A 22,003-nucleotide genomic window follows, 5' to 3' on the forward strand; every position below is an offset into this window, starting at 1 on the left:
TAGTCCTTCTATCTTCTCTAGATAAATGTTCCTTAATGTTTCATGCTGGTTTGGATCAACTGTTTTGGATCAACTGTTTTGTTTATTTAAAAAAAAAATATTGAACAAAACATCTATTGTAAAATGTCATACCAATTTGTAGTCTAATATTAGATTTTTGGAAAACCCAAATAGTACAGCACCAAATTGCTTACGGTGAATCAAGGGAAGACAGAGGAGATAACATCCTAGTGCAACGAAGAGAGAGGAGTTTTAATGGTATTGCTGTTGAAAAGCAGGTGTATTTTTAACCTCTCTCCAACCTTTAGGGTAAGAGCATTCTTGATCTAGCAAGGATTCCTGTACTGTTGTGATATATGGCACTGAAGGTTTTATCAGTTGCGCAGAACCTCAATTAAAGATACTCAGGTGTTCTGTGAAGCAGTGGACAAAATATTTTGTTCAAATATTAAATAGATTTTGCCTGAAAGTACAATGGGTTCCTACCCGTAATGTGAAGAGATCCTTTGGGTATAGAATAACAGTACCGTGCTTCATTATTGGAGCTACTTAAGATGTGTGTCAGAGTAAATGTTGCATCTGTTATGCATGAAGGTTGAGGACTAGGCACGTTAAACTCATATCATGCAATGGAAAATCCAATCTTAATGGCACAAAAAGGTGTAAAGAGGAAGTGTAGACTATGTCCAGAGGGCTGTACCCATATTAGCACATGACTTAAGGAGTTAATTGCAGCACTTAAGTGAGCCGATAGCATCTCAAACTAGTCTTGAAAGTGTTGGAAGAAGAATAGCATTAATACAACCAATTTAGAGATGTAAGCCAACATCCATAGAGTTGCCAGAGTTCAACCTGCTGTGCGAGGTGACTTCAGAAGCTGCTGGAGAGAACTGCTTAAAGTATATCATAGCTGGATCCCACTGGTTTATGTCTAGACTTGTGGCAAAGCTCCCTTATGATTTGGTATTGAAGGCACAGCTATTACATAAATAATTACTTATTTTTATAAATAACTTACTCCTAAGGGAATACTTTCAAATTACTTGGAACATCCTAAAGAAATATATAACTGAAAAGTAGCAGAATCTGTCCTACATTTATGAAATTTGAAATACAGTTCAAAAGGTGAAACTCAATTTTGATATCACTTTATCTGTTAAGCATGTTGTGTGGAATGTAATGTAATACATTTTCATTCATCTGAAATGATGCATATGAAGTCATTTGTGCTATGTTGAAGGCATGAAGCTTCCTAGTGCAGCGAATGGAAAAGACAGAAGGGAGTGCAGGGAGGAGTGAGGTGCTGATGTTACTAAATATGTTTCAAGATCCATCAGGTCCAGACAAGTCACTGGGAAATCTGGAGGTAATGCTTTTTGGCTGGTGATTAGGGTTAATTCAACTGACAGACAGAAGTGTAAATACTGATTCTTAACTCTTCATGGAGTTAAAATGTATTTACTGTACTCGCAATTTAATTGGAGAGAAAATAGTATGAACATAGAGCAAAGTACTGTCCTTTTTATATCAGTAACTCTCTAACAACCACTCAGGCAATCCCAGTTCAATGTCCTTGTGATGAAGCTTGGCATTACCACTGGCCCATTGCATCAGTACCTAGTGACTTGTAGTAAATGGCTGCTTTGTCCCTCTTTTCCTGGAAATGAGGAAGGTGTACCACAGTCATCTCTTTCCCAGGACTCCGTCTCAGGCAGTGCAGCTGCGTACTGCACAAGGATGAGCCAAAAATGCTCAGTCTCAGCCTATGACAGAAGAGTTATAGTTCTGAATCTTTATAATCTTCATTAAGATAACTCCTCCATTTTTTGATCAAGTACTTTATAAGAATTTCATTTTGCCTGTGAATACATTAAAAATAAAAAAGAAAAAAGAAAAAGAAAATTCTCTGAAGTGCACACATTTCTAATTTGCAATAGAAAAATCTCCTTCATCCTTTTTGCCTCCACAAACTGAATTCCTGAAATTTCATCTTTATTACTCAGTGCTTTAGGCAGCGATTATTCACAGTAACTTTGCTTTTTTCTTTCCATCACCCAGACCTATTGTTACAGATTTGTTGGAGCACTGTTGTCACTGTTTAATCCGCACTATATACTTGCAGGAAGGTAGCAGAAAAGTTCACAAGCTGTCTTTAAAAGATTGTCACTCAGAGGAAAAAAAATTGTCAGTCTTTATAGCAATTAGTGACAATAGAGGCATGCACCTGTGCTGAGGAACTTTGACTCAAAGAAGCTGATCTAAAAACCTTTAAGCACTATGGATTCCCAGTCTTAGATTTGAAGAGCTGACAGAATTGACCTGTTCACCTCTGAACCCGTGACCTACAGGTGGGAAGAAGTATTGTTAGAGGCATGTAAGCAGAGCGTAAGGCTGTGTTGTTTTGATGTTTAAGCTATCCATTTCATCTTGGTGCAAAGAATAACAAAGAGGAGGTCTGGCTGATGAAAGGTAAAACTGCACTTAACTCAGCTAGAAAGTTAACTTTTGCAAATATTTTTACAATCTACATGGCAGAGATGTGTTAATTCATTTGTACTTAAAAACCAAAGTCAAGGATTTTCAGACTCCAAGTGTCCTTAACTATATGTGCATTCTGCAGCATGTCTATGATTTTTTTTTTACTGTAACAGAGATTCATTTTAAAAATTAGTGATGCAGAGCAGTTTGGCATTGACTTCAATGATGGGAGTTTCAGGACTTAGTATTGTTCAAGAAGCTTGATTCTTGCAATTCCCCAGTTCTTTCACCAGGGGAGGAGGAAATATCTTGTAGACTGTGGTAGCAGGGCACAGAGTGGGATGGTGCCAAGGAAACCACACGGCAGGGAAGCACTCTGTAAAACAGTTCATGGTAGGAGCTGTGTTGCTCCTCAGGGAACTAATGACAGCCAAGGCCAATGAAGTCATAAGCCATCTTCTGACAGCAGCTGGGAGCAGCCAGCTGCTGCAATATGGCATGTTCATGCTGGATGTGACTATTAGTCCAGGAGGCACAAAAGGAGAGGTGCAAACAGTGCGGTGTTACCAAAGGAGAAGGTAAGAACCATAACTGTTTTCCTCAAGTGTTTGGGACTGTCAGAAATCTCTTACGTGGTCTCTGTTGCAAGATTTAAAGTTGAGTGAGAGGAAGGGGGAAAAGGAGGTGTATGATTAAGGGAAATTTGGCTAATGAAATGTTTTATGAAGCATAAATATTATAAAACAATCAGGTAAATGTGAAGTAATTTTGTAAATGCTATTTAGCATGTTATGGTTACTATTTGAACATTTAAAGAGACTAAATGCTTTTTAATGTTTTCAGTAATACATCCTTCAAAAAGGAGCAGAGGTATCCTTTCCTGACGCCCTCTACTATCATGACCTTGTGTTCCAAATAGAAGGTGCATTTCCATAAGTTATCTTCTCTGTTAAAGTAGAGAAACCATGTACACTTAACATCAACAAGGATCAGTCCAAACAATTATCCATAATGTTTGCTTTTACACCTAGGGAGAGAAACATGATGAACATGGCTCAATCGCTTAATGAAGTACTTAGATGATTACTTAAGACTGATTGGTGTCCATATAAGAAATGCAAGAAAGAGAGACCTTATCTGAAGTAGTTCTGAAGTGCTGGAGTGTTCAGTCATTGCTTCACACCTTCTCTTACTTACACAATGCTTCTTAGAATCAGCAAGTTAAATGTTCTAAGCATGAAAGAAGAATATCTAATAATAAAGAAAATAATAAAGAAAAAAAATCTTGTCTAGAATATGCTTTCAGTATCCAGTATCTTTCAGAACTCCAAGCCCTCAGCATCTTGCACAAAATATGCAGCAAGGGAACCCATGTATTTATAGGTGAAAAATCACTGGAAGTGACAGAAGGCCAAAAATGGCTATGTGTATTAGTGAGTAAAAATAAATTTAAGTATTAACTATCAAATCCCAAACTGAGTTAAAATGGCAAAAATATGCAGCACCTCTCTTCCCAAAAATTTACCAAGTTTTATAGGATATACAAGAAAAAGTCACATGAAACTGGAGTAGCTCATTTCAAAATCATTTTAATAATGACTGATCCATTTGAATTTAAGCAGATGAAGGATAAGCTGAAGCAGGGATAAACTGAAAAGGCCATGTGCTGAGTCCCTTCATTATCTACATGGCTAGAAACTACTGCACTTTATCATCTGCTGTCTCTTTTTGCTATCTCCCTCTTTAATTTTCCTAAATGGCTGGTGCACTGCTGCTGAGATAAGGTATTTAATAAGGGAAAGGATTTAGATGTTCCTACAAGACCAGTCTAGGTGCCTTTTTTTAAATGTCATCTTGATTTGTGCTTTTTTCTTCTCTAAGTAATAGGCATAGGGATTATGAAATGAATCTGGAAGCTGAATTCCACTAACAAAATCCTTGTATCCACTGGTAACATAAATAACAATTGGTTCATGGTATAATACCCCAGATAGTAACCTCTAAGAGAAGACACAAATTGAACCTCATCTTAGGTGGATTACTTTTAAAATAGAAATGTCAGAAACCATGGGACATATATTTCATTTTGAAATAAAGTTGTCTGATTTAACTTAAGGCTTTTTTTAGAAAATGTGAAAGGAAAAAGTTCAAATGAAAACATGCTTTAATGTAAAGAATTACATGTAAGGGATAATACCTACTACTTCCAGGTCTTAAAACCCATCCTGTAAGCATGCAATTGACCTAATCAAATACTGCAGTTCAGTTTCTATCATGGGGGTGTATTTTAATGAATTAGTCCTATTAATAAACCATATTCGGGCATTTTACAAGTGTTGAGCAGCACCTTCCTCCAGATGAGTTGTGCACAAGGCTAGGGGATACCCCTGCAAGAGGTGGCCTGCAGCATTAAAGTCACCAGTTTTTGGAGCTCACCAGTAACGTGTGGACCAGAGCAGAGCTGGTCTGAAGTAACACCCTCAGACTGAGCACCCCGTTGACATTGGGTTTTCTGCATCAGCTCCTTCAATCTGCAGGTCTGCTCCTACCTGAAAATGGGGGCATAGCTTAAAGGTGGCAGGAGACACTGAGCCATTACTGCAAAGTGTCTACATTCAAAATAGTACATGTAGTTTTAACTCTAGCCCCTATGTGTCCCACGTTAATCTTCAACATCATGATTGCATACTGAGTTGGTTAGTGTGATTCCTTGCCTCATTCAGTGCATTGAGCTGACTTTTTCCATGGGGAAGGAGACAAATTCATTATTTCATTATCCATTTCAGGAGACAGTTAAAATTCACGTAAGTTTCTTGCAGGGTAGTGGCAAGCTGCCACTGGGCTGCCTGGTGCTGCCCTGTGCAGGAGGCTGCAGAAGTAGCCTACCTGTGTTCGCAGAGTGCTTAGCCTGGGCTAACTGGCCTGGCACGGTGTTTTTTGGTTGCCTCCTGACCTACTGGGTCTCTGCATGGTGCCGTGTTCAATCTGATTTTGCTCTCCCTCTGTTGTGACCCACTGTGTATCTATAACCCTGCAAATAAAAGACTGCATCAAAAGCTTGCCCAGATGACCAGCACCAAGTGACGCTGTGCACAGTGGGAGTATTTAAATAGTCATATGTACACCTGAAACTCCAGAAGTTGAATCTTGTGATAAATACTTGAACTTTTCTGTTGTAAAGTATAAGCTAGAAGAGCCCTTAAGAGAATTACTTGTTGGATATACATGGCAGATACTGGCCAGGGAAGGTATGATCCTTGAATGAAGTCAGGAAGGCTGAGGGAGTTGGCGGTAGGCAGAGAATTATTTTCCAAGACACTAGTATAATCTCGGATCACATAATATAGCAGCAACATGGTGGCTGATTTTTCTGAATCCTTGGCTGAGGGACAGAAGAGTTACCCCACAACAGGTTTTATTTCTTCCTGATATTTTTGTCAACAGCTGTCTCAGAAATTTAAATTAACAGTTTAAGATACTGTTTTGCTATAGAAACTGCTCTACTAGCATGTGAAAAAGCATAAACTTGCAGCAGCCTGCTCTGGAAATTTTCTGCTACCTTTCCTTAGCTACAGGGAGGAAATTAATGGATGCAACTGATAATTCCTACATATTATAATGGAAACTTAATTTTTATTTAAACTACACTTTAAGGGCCTCCTGCTTGCAGATAATATCTGAGTCATTAAGGAAGTGTGAACAGGGAGCTAATTTCAGAGACTTGACCTGAAGGAAGGAAAAAAAGTCCAGCCCTGGAAACTTACAGGTTGAGTGTTACAAGCAGAACTGCCGTTGATGTTTTAATGTCATTTCATGAGAGTCATGTTATAAAACAATGTTGTTCTCACTACAATGTCTCGAGGAGACGTTAGATGTTAGATACTACAAGGCTGCTCAGCTACCAGTGCTTCTACAAGTAGAGCAGATGTGTTTATAAAGACCTTTTTTAACAGGTGTAGTCTCCTATTCACAAACAAGCTCTATTGAAAAATACGCAGAAGGGGTGGAACAAGTTGTTGACTGAAATTGCTACTTATTGTGTTAGTTTCTGAGAAGTCATCACAGGCAATGAGCCTGCATCTTAGCTTTAAGATGAGTGTTTTGAGGCAAGTATCAAAAGATAACTCTGGAAACAGGCACTGACAGATCTCATTTATACTTGCCTTGGAGTGGCAAGATGTAGGTGCTCTGAGGATAGCAAACAAAGGAAAGCAGAAGAAAAGAGGGGAAGGTAAAACACATGGTTGTTAGGAAAAACTAAATAGGTATGGAAGAACACCTACCCAAATCTTGTGGTTCTAGTATAATACCACAAATATGAAGCTCTGAGCATTTGAAAGCCTTCACTGTAATTCTACACCATTTGCTGAATTGTCATTTCTCTGGTTGAGAGCCCTTGGAGTCATCAAACCGTGATCTATTTCACTTTTTTACCTTCAATATATGATGTATTTTGGGGGTATCTTTGCTTTTTATCACCCTGTGATGGTAGAGATACTGCTGGCAGAATACGTATGAGTTAACACAAGGTACTCTCAATCTCTATGGAAATTCCAGTCACTTGCAGCTTCTGCTGCAAAATAGTGGTGGAATCATTCAAATAACAACACGCAGGGCTGAATCTCTTTAAAACAATATCGCCTTCTGTTGAATCAATAAACAAAGAAAAAGTAAATATGCTTATATTTTTTTCTCATTGCTGTTAATTCTAGGATAATGTTAAGTTGTATATAAATAGGTAGAATAAATTTTCAGTGAAAGAGCAGAAAGAAAGTCTGTATGACTAAAATATTATAGTTCAAATTTGCTTTGAAAGTGTATGTAGTTAAAGAAAACCAAGTGTAACGTAAGTGTTCTAATCAGAGATTTGTGCTAGCTTCTCTGAGGATGTATGCTGTCTTCATGCTATTTAAAGCAGTGAAGCTGGGACTATTTATACTAGTGGAGCTTCAGCTTTTCTTTTGAAGTTTTAAGTATTCCTCTGTAACTACCCAGAAAAATAAAGCATTAGAATGCTTCTTGTTATTAAAGTTGTTATGGCATGGTAACTTTGGAAGTGCATCTCAAAAGAAAGCAGCAAGATAATGTGTAACGGGATAGCTTCAGAGCTTTCAAAACGAATACTGTATTTTGCTTGTGTTAGTGAACTGCAGTGCAGAAGTGTCAGCCACTGTGACCTTTTCTAGCTATAGTAATTAGTATAAAGACTAAGTAAGAAAGAAAGAGAGGACATGATCAGTCTTGTTTACTCAGTTAACCAAAAGCTGAAGGTCACACTAAAAGGGGTAAATAACAGGGTGATTAAAAATGGGGAGGCCTGGCTGTGGTTATTTGTTTAAATCTTCTGCTTTCAGGAGTCTTCTCATAAAAATATGTGAAATCCTAAAAACCTGGGTAACTTACCCTAGAAGTACGACAGAATAACAGTCCCTTTTTCCAGACAACTTACTATACTAATAGAGAACAGAGAGCAAGGGTTAAGGTGGAGTTGTTCTAATGCTCTGAGTGAATCCTCGAAGTATTAACATTTGTTTCTTTGGTTACGTGACAGGCTACATCAAATCCTGCATGGTTTCTTCAATCTGTTTTGTGACTACTCTTGAAAAACACAATATTAATCTTTCTCTAAACTACTTACCTGTAAAGTTAGAATAAATTCATCAAGGAGGATTCCTGAGGATAAGCTAAGGTTTGTAAGCCACTCTTTTTCTATATTACCAATATTTTTAGAAAGCTGTTCTCAGGGGGATTTGGCTGCAAAGTGCTGCTTGTTCTGAGAGCTTTAGTTTCTTAGCATTTGTTATCATGCGACTTTTCAGAATGCACTGCAAAGTCAGACAAGGGCAATTGTTCTTCCACTGTTGCTATTATCCTACCTGAGATTTCCCACTATGAAACTCTTTTAATTGTTGAAGGCTTATGTTGAAGACTTCAATTAGTGCCTGATTAGATTTGTCAAGTTTCATCTTCCAATGTATTTTGTGCCAGATTCAGATTTGAATACTTAAAGTATTAGAAGTTAATGTACGATACAATTGAAAGACTTGTTGTGTAATTACACTTCTCATTTTGTTTGTTACCCTAACAAGTACAGTAGGGCACGAATGAAAGGTTCTAATATCAGAGGATTTACTACATGATGTCATGTGCTGCATCCCTCCCAGAAGAATTCATGTTAATTGTCACACAGGCTTGCCAAAATCATGAGCAGTGTGCAGGAATGAAATCCTAATAGCAGACAGCTGGCTTTAAAGGCACATACTCAATGGCTTTAGAACTTTGCAAAGAAAAACATCTCCCCTGCAAGGACAGGCTCAGAGAACCCACACTTGTCCCATGCAAATGACAGAAGGGAAGGGGTGCCCGGCAGCTCTGCTGAGCCATGAGGCCTCTGCACATTCTTCATGTGGCAGGCAAGGGGCAGCGTGCACATCTCTCTCCCAGTTTCTCCCAATGCTTGACTGAGCCAGAGCCAAATGTCTGCCTCTGCTGAACTGCGTCACGTACTTCTAATTATCCCTTACCTTCAGTGCCCTCACAGATCTTCTATTTTCCCAGGCTCCAGCCCTGGGAACACCATTTTTTGATGCATGTTTATTTATTTATTTATAATTGGGTCATTTTCATGTGGCTTTGCCCTCTCCAGTTAGCTTCAAAACCCATGTTGCATGTGGAGGAGTCAATTTTCTACTTCATGTCAGACATACCCATTCCCTCTATTTCTTTGAGTGGGGAACTCTAAGGAAGTTCCCTGCTCCAAGTGTCCTCTTCGGTAAGAAATTCACTTGTGGATCTTAGTGAAATTCATGAGTGCAGCTTTCTGCTAGTCAGATTGTTCAGCTTCGTAGTTGATAGTCCTGGGCAAAGAGAAGTGGGGTTGAGACCTTGATTCTGGGATTCATTTCCACTCCACACCTCTACCACCACCCTCCACCCCACCCCCAAAAAATAGAGAAGAGGACAGCTTCTGATGCTTCAGGTCAATATTTGTTCTCAGGTTGTCATCCTGAATTCCCTTTGCATGATCCAAAACATTGTAGCATCCTAGTTCATCCACTGGTGTGTTCAGACTGCGGGAGGATGAACTGCAGGCAGGTGCATTTGGTGCTCTGAGCATCAGCTCATAGATCATCCACCACACATTGCCAAACAGCTGACTTCTTACCGCCTGGGTATTGATGGAGACTATCAGTTGACAATCTTTATTAGGATCTATAAGCAACAGTCCAGAATACACTTTGTGAAGATCCTTGTCTGTTTCTGCTTCTTGCACTTCTCATCTATTGATGTTTTTTGATTGCACCATGTAGAAGTCTAAACCTTGCACTTTCAACCCCCTGACGTGAGCTGTCCACCCAAGAAGAGTGACAGCTGTCACTGAAGGGTGAAGATTAAATGGAAAAGCATCTCAGTGCGTATATACACCAGCTGCATGCTTCTCCAGAAACAGAAACAGAACAAAGCTCTGGCAGAAAAATCATCTTTGAAACAGTAGGCCATATGAGTCTTCTGTCTGAACACTCACAAATGAAGGGCACAAATGGGCCTTGTAAGTGTGATGGGGATTTGTGGAGGCTGTTTTGCCATGGGGAGAAGCATGCTGCTGAAATCATAGGTGGGTGGTACTGGATAGAAGAGGCTCCCTGGCAATGAACAAGATTTCCCTAGGTCCATTAAAATATTTGGAGAACTATCGATAGATGTTTGGGAATATCTGAGGATCTTTTTTCAAATTTCTAAGAAGTAGGTGAGCATACTGCAGTGTTTATTTTGGACAAACAAATCTCATCTACACCTTGCATCCTAGGGAAACTTCAGCTGATCTAAGCTTTATGCATTTATATCTAGAAACTATTGGCTCCCTTTTGTTTTAGAAGCTGGGGAGTATTTCAGCTTTGAGTGATACAATGCTATGCAATTGTTTCCAGCCAGTGATGGCTTTAGAATTTTATGCTCTATAACAAGGTAGGCCATCACAGTTCTGGTTTTCATCAAGACAGTACAGTACACACTCAGTGTAATACAATGCTAAATCAGCTGAGCTGGATCTTTCTGTTACTTCTTACTCTCTACAACAAGCAGTACTGTAGACCTGCCATGTTGGGCACGTGCCTTAGCTACGCACATTGTCATATTTCACATTTTTCCTTTGTCATACTGATAAATGCTTAATGAAACCATATTTGAGCAGGGAACACAGAAAATTTTTAAATGAAAATGAAATCACTTTTAAAGAGAGATACCCTAAAGAAAATCAAGCAGCCACTCCACTGCCACAGGCTCTATCTGTGTGTAAACAGAAGTCAACACTAGACGCTCTTCTGCAATCTGTGGAGGAAGACAGTGGAGAGATTGTGCTGAATTTTTTTAAACATGGGACCACTGTAATAACTAAGAGCAGTATCCTAAAAGAATGAACATGTGTGTGAATAAAGGGACTGATTTTCAGGGAAGTGCATGATAAAATAATAGAAATGAACAATGTAGTTCATTCAGCAGTGGAGCTTAGCAGCCAATAAGTGGATATGTAGTGTAGAAAGGTGACTGCTTAATGGAATTAACTCCCTTTCCCCTTGTTTTGCTATCTATAGAGATAAATATAGATGTTAGGATGGAACTTGTATTCCCTGTGAAAGCTCAAAACAAATGTGGAAGTTGGACATGGGGAGGGGGGGAGGATCTGGTCCTTGAGGTCCTGCAGAATATTCATTAATTGAATGCTGCCAAAGCTGCTTTCCTGCTGTGTTGTGCTTTAATCCACTTAAACACAATGCCTGCACGTGTGGCTCCATTCAGTTCTCGTAGCTGTGCTGAAAATGTTCTGAATCTGATTTGAGGTAAAAGGTCTGTGTTTACATACTGAGGCACTGCGTGCTTGCTGTATGACAAACTCGCAATAATAGAGATGATTTCTTTTTTTTTCTTTTTGTTCTTTTTTGTTGTTGTTGTTAAAGAGAAGGGAGACCAACCACAGTGTCCAGTTTATAGTACCTGTGGAAAGAGGAAATTACAAAAAAATATTTAGGAAATTTAAGCAATGACAGTACAACAGTACTTTTCCTAGTATTTTTGCATTCAAATTAAATAATGCTTTTGACTATTTAATGTGAAGGATATCTTTTCTGCTTCCGTAGCTGCCCTTTAGTATCTTTGTATCTGTATAATTAGTGGTACTTTTGGTAGATGGGTGAATACACTTTCCAAATGTACTGTGATTCTACATCTGATGGCTGTGGGTTTAGAAGCCAAAGCAGGGGCTGGACAAATGAAACAAATAATTAGCTGGAGATGCAAACAGTGGAGAAGTCTCAGCTCTCCACCAGTCCTTGCAGTGCAATGTCCAGCTATGTCTGCCCATCTTCAGCCTTTAGGTGATGGCAAATGCAGGAAGCCAGTTCCATGTGCTGCAGTCCAAACAGTACCCTGCCTGTGCTGCTCATGAAATGCTAAGTCCAACTCATTTTTAAGGCCTTCAGAATAACTGAATGTGGGTAAATTCAAAGCCTTTTTTCTGTACACTTCCCACGGAGGTCACCGTGTTTTCAGTCATGTATTTATGCAGAGCAATTTTGTGACTTTTCCTTTGATCAGGTAGAAAGGTTGTCCTCATTGAAATGTCTAATGTTACAGAACAACCTTGCCACATGAGTTCAGGCATTAGTCTGAATCTCTTCTTCACTGTGGGCTGCAGCACATCCTTTTTCCTTAATAAACCAAACATCGCCACCTAGAATTGAAGGAGTGTTTCTAATCTCCCCACTGTTAGGAGATGGTGTAATGAGAGGGAACAGAAATGACCTCTGGAGTTCTGTGCAGCCTGATGAGCTTTCACGAGGCTTTCAAATGCCATGAGTTCCACACAGATGACTATAAATAATTGCCTAGGTTGGCCTGACCTCGGGTTGTCTGAGAAGATGATCTGATAATGGCACAAGTGACTCTGGTTCTGTTCTGAAGCTGAGATCCCATTTAGGATTATGCTTATTTGAACTCTCTGTAATTTAAGAAGAAAGCTTTCTGCATGCACCAGTACTGGAAACACATTCTGAACACAGAGGTCACTGATGTGGCAGTTGAAATCATCATGAAATGTAAGTCACTTGGGATATAAGTTTAAAAAATAAAAATAAAACTGAAAACTTACCTCCTGTTTGACAGTGAAATTTTCTTTCCCTGGTCTCTCAGCCCTGCTCAGAGTTGCCACGATTCATATCCCATCCTCTGTTCTGCAGCCTATGTAACAGGCAGATAGCTCTTCACAGGGCCATCAACGTGGAGCTCTGAACATTTTGGAGTAGGCATCAATCTGAGAGCAGCTTGCAGACAGGCACGTTGGGTACCACATCTTTGCTGTCAGGCATCCCTGCCTACTTTCCCTATCACTGGCAAGTGGTGAGTGGTAGTCTCCAAGAATTATTATCCCATGTCATAAAATGTGGTCCAAGAAAGAAGACACTATTAATCACAATCCTTTATCACAAGCTTGCTTAGTCACTCTTTTTTTTTCCTGATAAATTATGAACAAAGCTAACCATTTTTTTTCTTACATTACTGTCTTGCAGAATGCATAGCACGAAGAATAGTCCCATTATTTTCTGCCAGTCCACCCCAAAACTCTCCACCCCAGAACTCTCTGGATTTCTTCAGACATGATCTTGGTCTGTAACAATGAAAGCAAAACAAAATCTTCTGCTTGACCTGTTACAACGCTCATAGTCCCAACCAGAATTATGTGAAGCTTGTCTTTTTAATGAAACTGTCAGAATTTCTTAGTATTAACTTTGAAATAAATACTTTGAAATAAATAAATAAATAAAACTGTTTTCAAGGGAGACAGAAAATAGCATTAAAAGAATTGGCACCAGTTTCTCCGCACAGCCATGCCTGCTACTTGGTGTGCTATTGCTGCATTTTTTTCAGGTTTTACAGCAAACAGTAATTTCTAGATTGCTGCAGAATGCAACAGCTTAGATGATGTGGTGAGTGTTCAACTGGGAGGGGTGCAAACCACTTCAAAATGGGAACTGATGCTGCCAGTGAAGGTATTTGCTGTTGCTGATAGTTGTATGTGTGGCAGAAAAAGTTTGGGAACTCCCTGGCTTGGAATAAGTAACTCCCTGAAGGTAGATGGTCTGCACAGATTAACTGTGGCCTTATTAGGCCAGGCTGTTACTGTACTGTTCTGTTACTGGTACCAGCTGAAAATCTTTAAACCCCATACAGGATGAGAAGTAATCTCCAGAGAGGTGTATGAATTATTTATATATCTTATTTCTTGTCAACTGTCTATAAAAATAATTTAATATTACTGTTTTGAGCGATCTCCTAAGAAGTTAATGAAATCTACAATTCTTCAACACCAGTGCCTTTTCTGAAAGACTGAGTTTGCTATGCTGAAGTCAGAGCTCGGCTTATCCTTTCTCTCCTTAGCCAAGAGGAATCCATTCAGGGATGAAATGATGTATTCGGGGAAGCCTTAGGGCTGATTTCATGTTGGCTGTAGTAGTAATATGAATCATAAGTAAATCAGTTTGCAGAATCATAAACAGAACCATTTGGGAGGGATGCAGATTTAACGTGGAAGGCTGTGGGGACACCAGGGTGTTTATTGGTACGGGAAGGGTGACAGACAGGAAAAGGGCATTCCACAGCCCAAATTTCAGTTCTATTTACAGTGTGTTGTTAGCAGTAACTTGTAACCTATTAGCTAAGATTTTCAAAATACCAGTATGATTTAGTCATGACTTCCACTGAAGTGTAATGGACAATAAGTTTAAATACCATGTATTTAGAAAAAAAAAATAAATATTTTCAGTCATTACTGAAGCATGCTATAGTACATTTGTGTGAGGATAAAGAAAAGACAGGTGAGATCTACTGTGTGGGTAGGCAAGCTTCCAAGAGCATTAACGTTTTATTTTAAGAGATGAATAAAAGCCTCAAAATTGCTTTAGACTTGGCAGGTAAGGATTGTTATGCTTCATCTTGCCTCTTGGCCAGAAAGCTCAGTAAGTGGGAGCTTGCCAGATACGGCAGTCTTCCCCACTACCTGAATTTAATTTAAACCATTCTGTGCAGCCCTGATTTTAATCCTTTCATTTTGGTTTTGAGTTACCGCATATATGGCACAATGGAAATATTTTTTCAAACTTAAATTAGAAACATATTTTAGGAGACAAAAAAAAAAAAAAAAAAGTGCCTGTCTTCTGTGCAGAATGACACATCTTTAGCTGTTGGATGAAGAATAACCATAGTAACTTTTGACTTGAAGTGTTTGATTATCAGTAGAGAAACATGGATTTTCTGCGATGTGTGCTTTTTCCTTCTCATCACCCTGGCAGGTTGTACACGGCACAAAAACTTTCTTCACAACGGCCAAACTTTGTGATAGATAACAAAAAAAATAAGAAATAAAATAAGTGTTTCTAAAATAGCTTGAGATGGAAGTATGATGCGTCAAATGTAAAAATCAGTGTGGCATTCTTACTTCTTTGATAGGTGATTACAGAGGTCAGAATGCTGCTGCTCTGGCCAAATTGTCCGGGAAGAAGCATAACACAAACACCTTCTACACTTCATATCTGAAATACTGGTGGTTTGGTGTTGTGCATGTGTGTGTTTTTTTTTTAATTCTACTTAGAGTTTCTTTTATTCTCCAAAAAAGATGGCAACACTGTCACCTCCAAGAGCGTGTTTCCATGATACGCTTTATTCTTTTGCTCTAAACAGAGAACAGAACAGGAAGTATAAATGCTCCAAAAAGATGGAGTTGAGTAACAGTCGTGGAAAAAGGATGAGTTGCACGTTGATTTTAAATTTTGCAGTACAGGCTGGCCTTGTTCCTTCCACAAGGAAAAGTAGTAGGCCTTGAAGATAGAAAAGGAAGATTTTTTGCAATGTTTTCATAAGGCTTGGAATATCAGACCTTTATGGAACGACTACAGCACGTGTGTGGAAAGCATAGTGCAAACCTTCATTCCAGGAAGTCTCATCAGTGGTTTGTTGTCAAACAAAAGATTGTGTTGGGTGGACTATCACAGAGAGCCTTGGCATGGTGCTTTTTGACACATTCGTCAAAAACACAGTTGGAAAATTAGAGTTCGGGTTATGAAGGTGACAGTTATGAACTGGCATTTAAAAAAAGAAAAAAAAAAAGGATTTTGGTCAAGAGAGAAAAGTGTGAGGTGTGAGGTACTGTCACTTACGTTGCACTAAATGCATTTAATACATTACCCATGAAATAATCATTTTATTCCAGTAGCATTGGAAAACATCAGGCATAATGCATCCTAGTCTGGGCACTGCATCTCAGAGCAACTGAATACCAACGAGGAGAGTTCAGCACAGAGCACTGAAAATGCGCTGAGGTCTCGAAAAGTCTCTCAGGGTCTAAGTCACTGAGATGATACTTGTTGATTCCTTACAAATTACTAGAATTTGATTAAAATACCATTTTTTTGAAGATGGGTTTTAGCCTTTTAAACAGGCAAATCTTTCAGTAAATCAGGCATGTATCAATATAATTTCTGCACATGCTTCTTGTGCTTGCAAGTTGGCAGCAGAACAGGAAAATAGAAAGGAATAGCTGATATACAGTTGCAATTAAAGGAATGTGAAGACTTTGTTCTTCAAAAGACCATTTAGGGTCTACTTCTGATGACAAAAATGCCCGTACATCATGTCTGTGTGGACATAGCGTGATAATGTATTGGGACTGGGACTACTGGAATGTAGTCTTTAGTTAATCAGTTTGTTTATCTAGATGCCAAACTATTTGTTAATATGATTGTCTCACCAGGCTGTTGTCTGAAATCTGCCTTTTTCAGAAAAAATATAAGCAACTTTTGATAGAGCTTTAGAAAGATCACTTTGAGAAGTGTCTTGATGAATTATTACTGTAAATTGTCAATGAAATAGGCATCATTTATGGACTGGGTTGGTAAATGAATTTCACTTATTAGGTGATCTTACTAGTGCTGATTCGGGCAGGGGGTGTAATTATGTTAATGAGATCACTGGAAAAACTGCTTACTTCTGCTGTGCTTAGAAAACTGTGGAGTTATCTGTAGCTTCCCTGAGTGCTGGTATGTGGAGAAGGTCACTCTGTCACCCTTTGGTGTTGGCCGGGAGTCACAGCTGACATGATTGTTTCAAGACAAGGCAGATTGAAAGAGAGGAAGGGACCGGCAGGGTATCACCAGTGAGGAAAGCTTATCTGTGACATGCTAGCTACCCTGGCAAAGTGTAAAAAGGCCAATTAGCTCTCTGCTCGTCCTTCCCTTCCTGTTGTTCCCTGCCCAGCTGTGAGCCACTCACAACTTCTTCCTAAGGCTTTGAGCAATGAGTTGCTTTTTCTAAGGACTGGCAGGAAATCATTTAATAAACTGGGGGTAGGGAGAAGTTTCCTGTCCTAGTTACTCCCTAAATAATTCCTAAGCTAAGAAGAGAAGACAGTTCAGCAGGCCAGGCCACTAGCCCCACTATCCTTATCTGTGTTCCTCTGACAGTGAAGCTCTAGCCAAGCTGACCACATCCCTGTGGATTTGGCCTTCATTCCAACAGGGACTCCTAAAAACTTCAAATGCATTTTAAAAGCAAGTTGGGGTTTAAGTACCACGTTAACATAAAGGATGTGTTTCAAGGCCACAGCTGCGTGATCAGCTCTGTGTAAGTGGGCAGGGCTGCAACCTCAGGACCCTTGTGGGATCCTTACTGACATTTAACAATGAATGGATCTGTGTGAAGCTTATGTTGCAATACATGTGAAGAGTGTCATTGGGACTGATGAGGTATTTGTCTTGTCTTATACCATAAAGTATTAACACTTTACTACTTTGGTCTGTAAGTAAAAGAGCTCTATTACTTTTAATCCTAAAGAAGCTAAGAAAAGGTGATGAATTTCATTTTGTGTGTGAGAACAGCGCAGGCCTGTTACACCTAAGGCAGTGCAAATCCCCATAACCTGCTCCTGCCTGGTGGGGAGCTGCTCTTCACCTCCCAGCCCCGCACTTGTTGCTCACAGGAAGGCTGCAGGGAGTTTCCTTGTGCCCAGTCATGCTGGGGTAGAGGGGAGCAAGTGCAGATAAGGCTAGATCCTGCTCTAAAGGTCCACCATTATCAGATAGCTAAAATGCATAAGGCAGTTACATAAATCCTACCTACACTTTTGATGTGTTTATCTCCTGAATATTTCTTGTCTTATTCTCCATCCCAGTAAATTTGAAAAACACTTGCCTATTTGCTAAAGATGGTATGCACTTGTTTAAAGTTGTGTAAAAATTGTCATTTGAGTGTATGAATAATAGACTTGTAAATTCTGTAATAAGCACATAGCAAGTTCAGAGATTTAATACTTTAACAGTCCTACTTAAGAGCTGCACTGGAAGTGTAGTGTATTTAAAATAACACAAATTGAAAACTGCAGCAGTTTTGTAATGTCTGATAAGTTCTGTCAGATTCAATAAAGAATGTTTTCTAAGTAGCTGCCTATTTAAAGCACTATTGACTACATCTGTGCTGCTAATGAAAAAAAATAAGCCTTGCTGTGCTTCCAAGTATACAAACACTATTATTCAACACCTGAAGACAAATCATTTACTAAAGACATGACATTAGTTTTCTGAAAGAAGTGTGTATTTATTTTTTGAGCAGACATCCTCAGCACAGCTGAAAAACCTCTTGGAAAGCACAACACTGCAGAAGGGTCCTGAGGAAGGATACGACAATGTTCTGCGAGATGTGGAATCTGGTAGACTGCCTGCTTCCAGTGACATGGGGACCCTGCAGGTACAGCGATGAGTTCAGTTTTATCAAGGTCTATAGCAAACTTCAGGTAAATAGATTAAAATCTTGGATTGGAAGCTTTGTCCATACTGAGAGTTAACTTTTCTGTGTTGTAGTGGGCAGCACAGGAAACTTTAGTTCTGGTTTAATTTTCTAATTGTCACTTAATGTTGAAATATTGCAGTTTTCCTTTTATACCCAAAAGATAAGTTTAATATGCCAGGGATGTAGTGTATATCTTTGCACAGTGCTTGCACTCTACTTTTCAGGACAGTTATCATCAGCCTAGTCTCATCCTATTTCTAGCTGTAAATTTTATTGTAATTTTATTGCACTGTAATTTTATTGTCACGGTCTTACATGCCTACACTTCTATTTTACAGAATTAGCCACAAGTTTAAAGGTCCCCAAAAACGTGATATTCACCTTATTTCAATGTAACATTCTACTGTATTTTTATTAATTTTACTTTTTTTTTTTACTTTTAATTTTCATCTGAAGCTCCAAGAGCTAGAATCCCTCACCTTTTAAGCGAAATAGTTGAGGATTTGTAATGTAAAAGTTGTGGTCTTCTGTGCCTGCAGGAGGTTAGACTTTCTCAGAATTACTAGAAATTACTAAAACATAGAAAAACTGAGTTTAGTAAAGTTCTGGCTGGTTTCCTCTGGTAAGAATGGAACTGTTAGGCAATATGTGCAGAGTTGTTAAGGGGCTGTAGGAGAGTTCAAAAGAGGCTATAAGGTACAGCTGTGTGCTAATTGATCATTTGTTAAAAGCCAGTTCCAGTTTCACTGTTCTGACTATCCTCGTGTCAGCTACAGGAGAAACAACAGGGAGAATACATTTTTAAAAGCAGATATCTGCAACCTAACATAGAGAATAGAGATGGTTACACGTGCTGGATGGTTTTGTTTGGTATTATGTTTTGCTTATAATTGCTTTGAAAGTGAGTTAAAGGAAAGCAATGTTCTCTTGTTTCTGGTATTTTTTTCACAGATCATGATTTCTGCGTGGTTTTAGCTGCTTCTCCCTGTAATGGCATAGGCTTATAGTCACCCCTCAGCTCAATCTGAGAGGCTGAAATCAATCTGAAATTAAAATCTGCTAGTTGAAGGGAAAAGCATCTCAAAAAATCAAAATGTATCAGTTCAAGTGAAATCTTACTGAGCCTCTTTCTATTACCTTACTTTTATACACTGCCTTGAATATTCTGTTTGGAAGTGCTTTGTGATTTACCTGAAGTTATTCCAGTAAATTTTCTCCCCTGTTCTTTGTCATTGCTGAGCTACTTAAGCATGGGAAGGCTTCTTTGTTTGTTTGTTTGTTTCTTCAATGCTCTGCCTGGAATTTTAAAGTAAAAGAAAACTTATGCATATGTGCAAATGATAGAAACTTCAATTTCAGATAGCAAAAGTTTGAGTGGCTATTTCAGCAAAGGCATAATTATTAATAGTCATAAGGATGTATCAGTCTGCCAATAACTGGACTAGTGTGCAAGTTCTCAGGCAGGCACATTCATTGAATTGTCTGACCTGAGCTTTTGTATCCAGATCTAAGTTGTTGATTGTCTCTCGTGACACTGTCAAAATACATTTACTCTGAACATGCGTAACCTGTGTTTTTTCACCACACTTTCTGTGTTTTTTCCTGATCTGTACGCTTGTAGGCTGTTCTGTTCTCCATATAAACCCAGTTGGTCTGTCTTCCCCCTTTAGCCTGCAAGGATTTGGTCTGCGAGGGGGAAGTGTTTCAAATTAATTCCTGTTATGGTAGGACAGCCTGTATCCTTTCTATAGAGTAGCTGACATCAGACTTCTGAGTTCACAAAATAGTCAACAAAAGATCAGTAAAAGCATCTAAGGATTCTGAAGGACAAAGATTTTTTTCCTCTTCCCTTTAAAGGGAAAAGGGGATTTTTCAAATAGGAGTAGATTTTTGGACTTTGTGGAAGCCTGAATTACGCATACTTCTTTTTAGGAGACAAAAGTAGTAAAATGACATATCCTGAAGAACTACCCAACCTCTCAAAAGCTTTCCCTTTAAGAATACACACAGCTCTTCTGCAATACCTAGTTAAAATATAGATGGAACATTAAAGGGTCCTGCATGTGAGCCAAGGAGAGAAATCTCTCCTACTTTTTTTTCTGACTTAGTGTGAGAGACACAGACATATGCCAGCTCCTGGGAGGTGGGTGAGAGATGTATTTTGCTCTCTAGATCACAGTAAAGCTGGGGGAGGTGAAGAGATGCAACACAAGGCTGCAGATGGAAAAGGGAGTATGTGCCTCCAGGGAAAACCCAGTGACTGCCTGTGGCTACCAAATAACTTCCCAGTGTGGGAGGGCTTAAAGCAGGGGCCAAATTAGGAGATGCAAAATAAAGAGTGAAGAGGATTTGGGGGTACAGGCAGGAATCAGCTAAAATGGAGAGAGTGGTAAGTAACAGCCCTATGACTTGCTCCCCTCCCAGTACCAGCCATGCGCTGAGGCATTACTGCCACGCAGCAAGGAGACAGCAGGAGGCTGGGTGTCCCACTCAAAGTCACCTTGTGTGATTCTCACTGCAGCAGAAGGGATTTGAAGCAGGCATCTGAAGCACATGAATAAAAAGAGGCCAAATGGTAGAGCAGGATACTACCCTAGGCCTTGATTTGGTAGCCTTTGAAATTTCAAGGCAGAAATTCTTCAACGGACTAGAGCAGAGCATGAGCAAAGAGTACATACTCAGCATTTCATGGCTGGTCACCATGTTCAGCAGCACCAGGAATCCAGAATTCAGCAGCACCAGGAATGTTCAGGCAGGAATCACAACAAATGCTTGCATTTTAAAATGTTCACTTACTGCTGTGGTGCTACCAAGAGCTGGAAATGCTACAGTAAGGCAGGTTTTTCTCAATCCAATGTTTTGTGAACTTTTTAAAGGAAACTTTAAGAGGAGGTTTGGAGACTTCAGTAGCACTAATTGGAAAACAGCATGGACTGTTTATAAAAGTAATGATATTTTTAATGCATGCACATATAACTGGAAACCCATTTGTTAAGCTTTCTCACTCTCTCCTATCTAAGCCAGAACTTCTTATACACTGTTATCTGTTAGGAACAATATTTTATGCTCTCTGAATTTGTTGGGTCACTTCTGAAAGACTAAATGTTGAAATCATTTCCTTCACATACAAATTTAAATTGTTCTTTATCCTGGCATATAGGATTAAACGAGGAAAATAATACACACTTCTCAGTATTAGCTACATTCAGAGAGCCTTTCTCAGTACTACAAGCATATTATTTCCTCTGTTGAATGCCAGTAGGTAGTGCATTCACTCTGTTTATAGAATGTAAGTTCGTTGGGAAGCCCAGCGAAGGCACAGGCCCGTACAGAAATGTCTCACTGGGCTCCTCGTCCTGTTCCTCAGCTGCTGTTATCTCTCTGAAGAGATGGCCTCTCTTCAGGTCGTCTTCGCTGTTCCACTGATGCAACTCTCACTGTTTCACTGATGCCCCCTTCTGCCCTTCTTGCCTCATATCAGGGGAAAATCTTAGTTCATGGCTACGTAGAAGCTGCATGGCCTATGATGTTCAGTCTGGGTTTGAGTACTGCTGGTACGTCCTGGGACAGGCGCATCCCGATGGATAGTGAAGGAGTCGCACACAGAAGCAATTAATGCTTTCTGCAAGGTCCTTACGAAGGCACTGGAAACACACCGAAGGTAGATCTGTTAGGAGTCCTTATATATAAGCATGTG

General features: G+C 39.4%; 1 long non-coding RNA gene across 8 annotated transcripts in view; it reads left to right on the forward strand.

Moving 5' to 3' along the window:
- The window catches only part of LOC118171390, a 126,295-nt gene that overhangs the window by 87,426 nt on the left and 16,866 nt on the right, over nucleotides 1-22,003 (forward strand). For 7 of the 8 annotated variants that reach the window (XR_004753183.1, XR_004753180.1, XR_004753181.1 and 4 more), the window contains one exon: nucleotides 18,130-18,264. This is a non-coding gene — a long non-coding RNA (uncharacterized LOC118171390). Of the gene's footprint in view, nucleotides 1-18,126; nucleotides 18,265-22,003 lie in introns of all 8 variants that reach the window. The other variant, XR_004753182.1, reaches the window with a different exon arrangement.

The sequence above is a fragment of the Oxyura jamaicensis genome, chromosome 9 (assembly GCF_011077185.1).
Source record: "Oxyura jamaicensis isolate SHBP4307 breed ruddy duck chromosome 9, BPBGC_Ojam_1.0, whole genome shotgun sequence".
NCBI lineage: Eukaryota > Metazoa > Chordata > Aves > Anseriformes > Anatidae > Oxyura > Oxyura jamaicensis.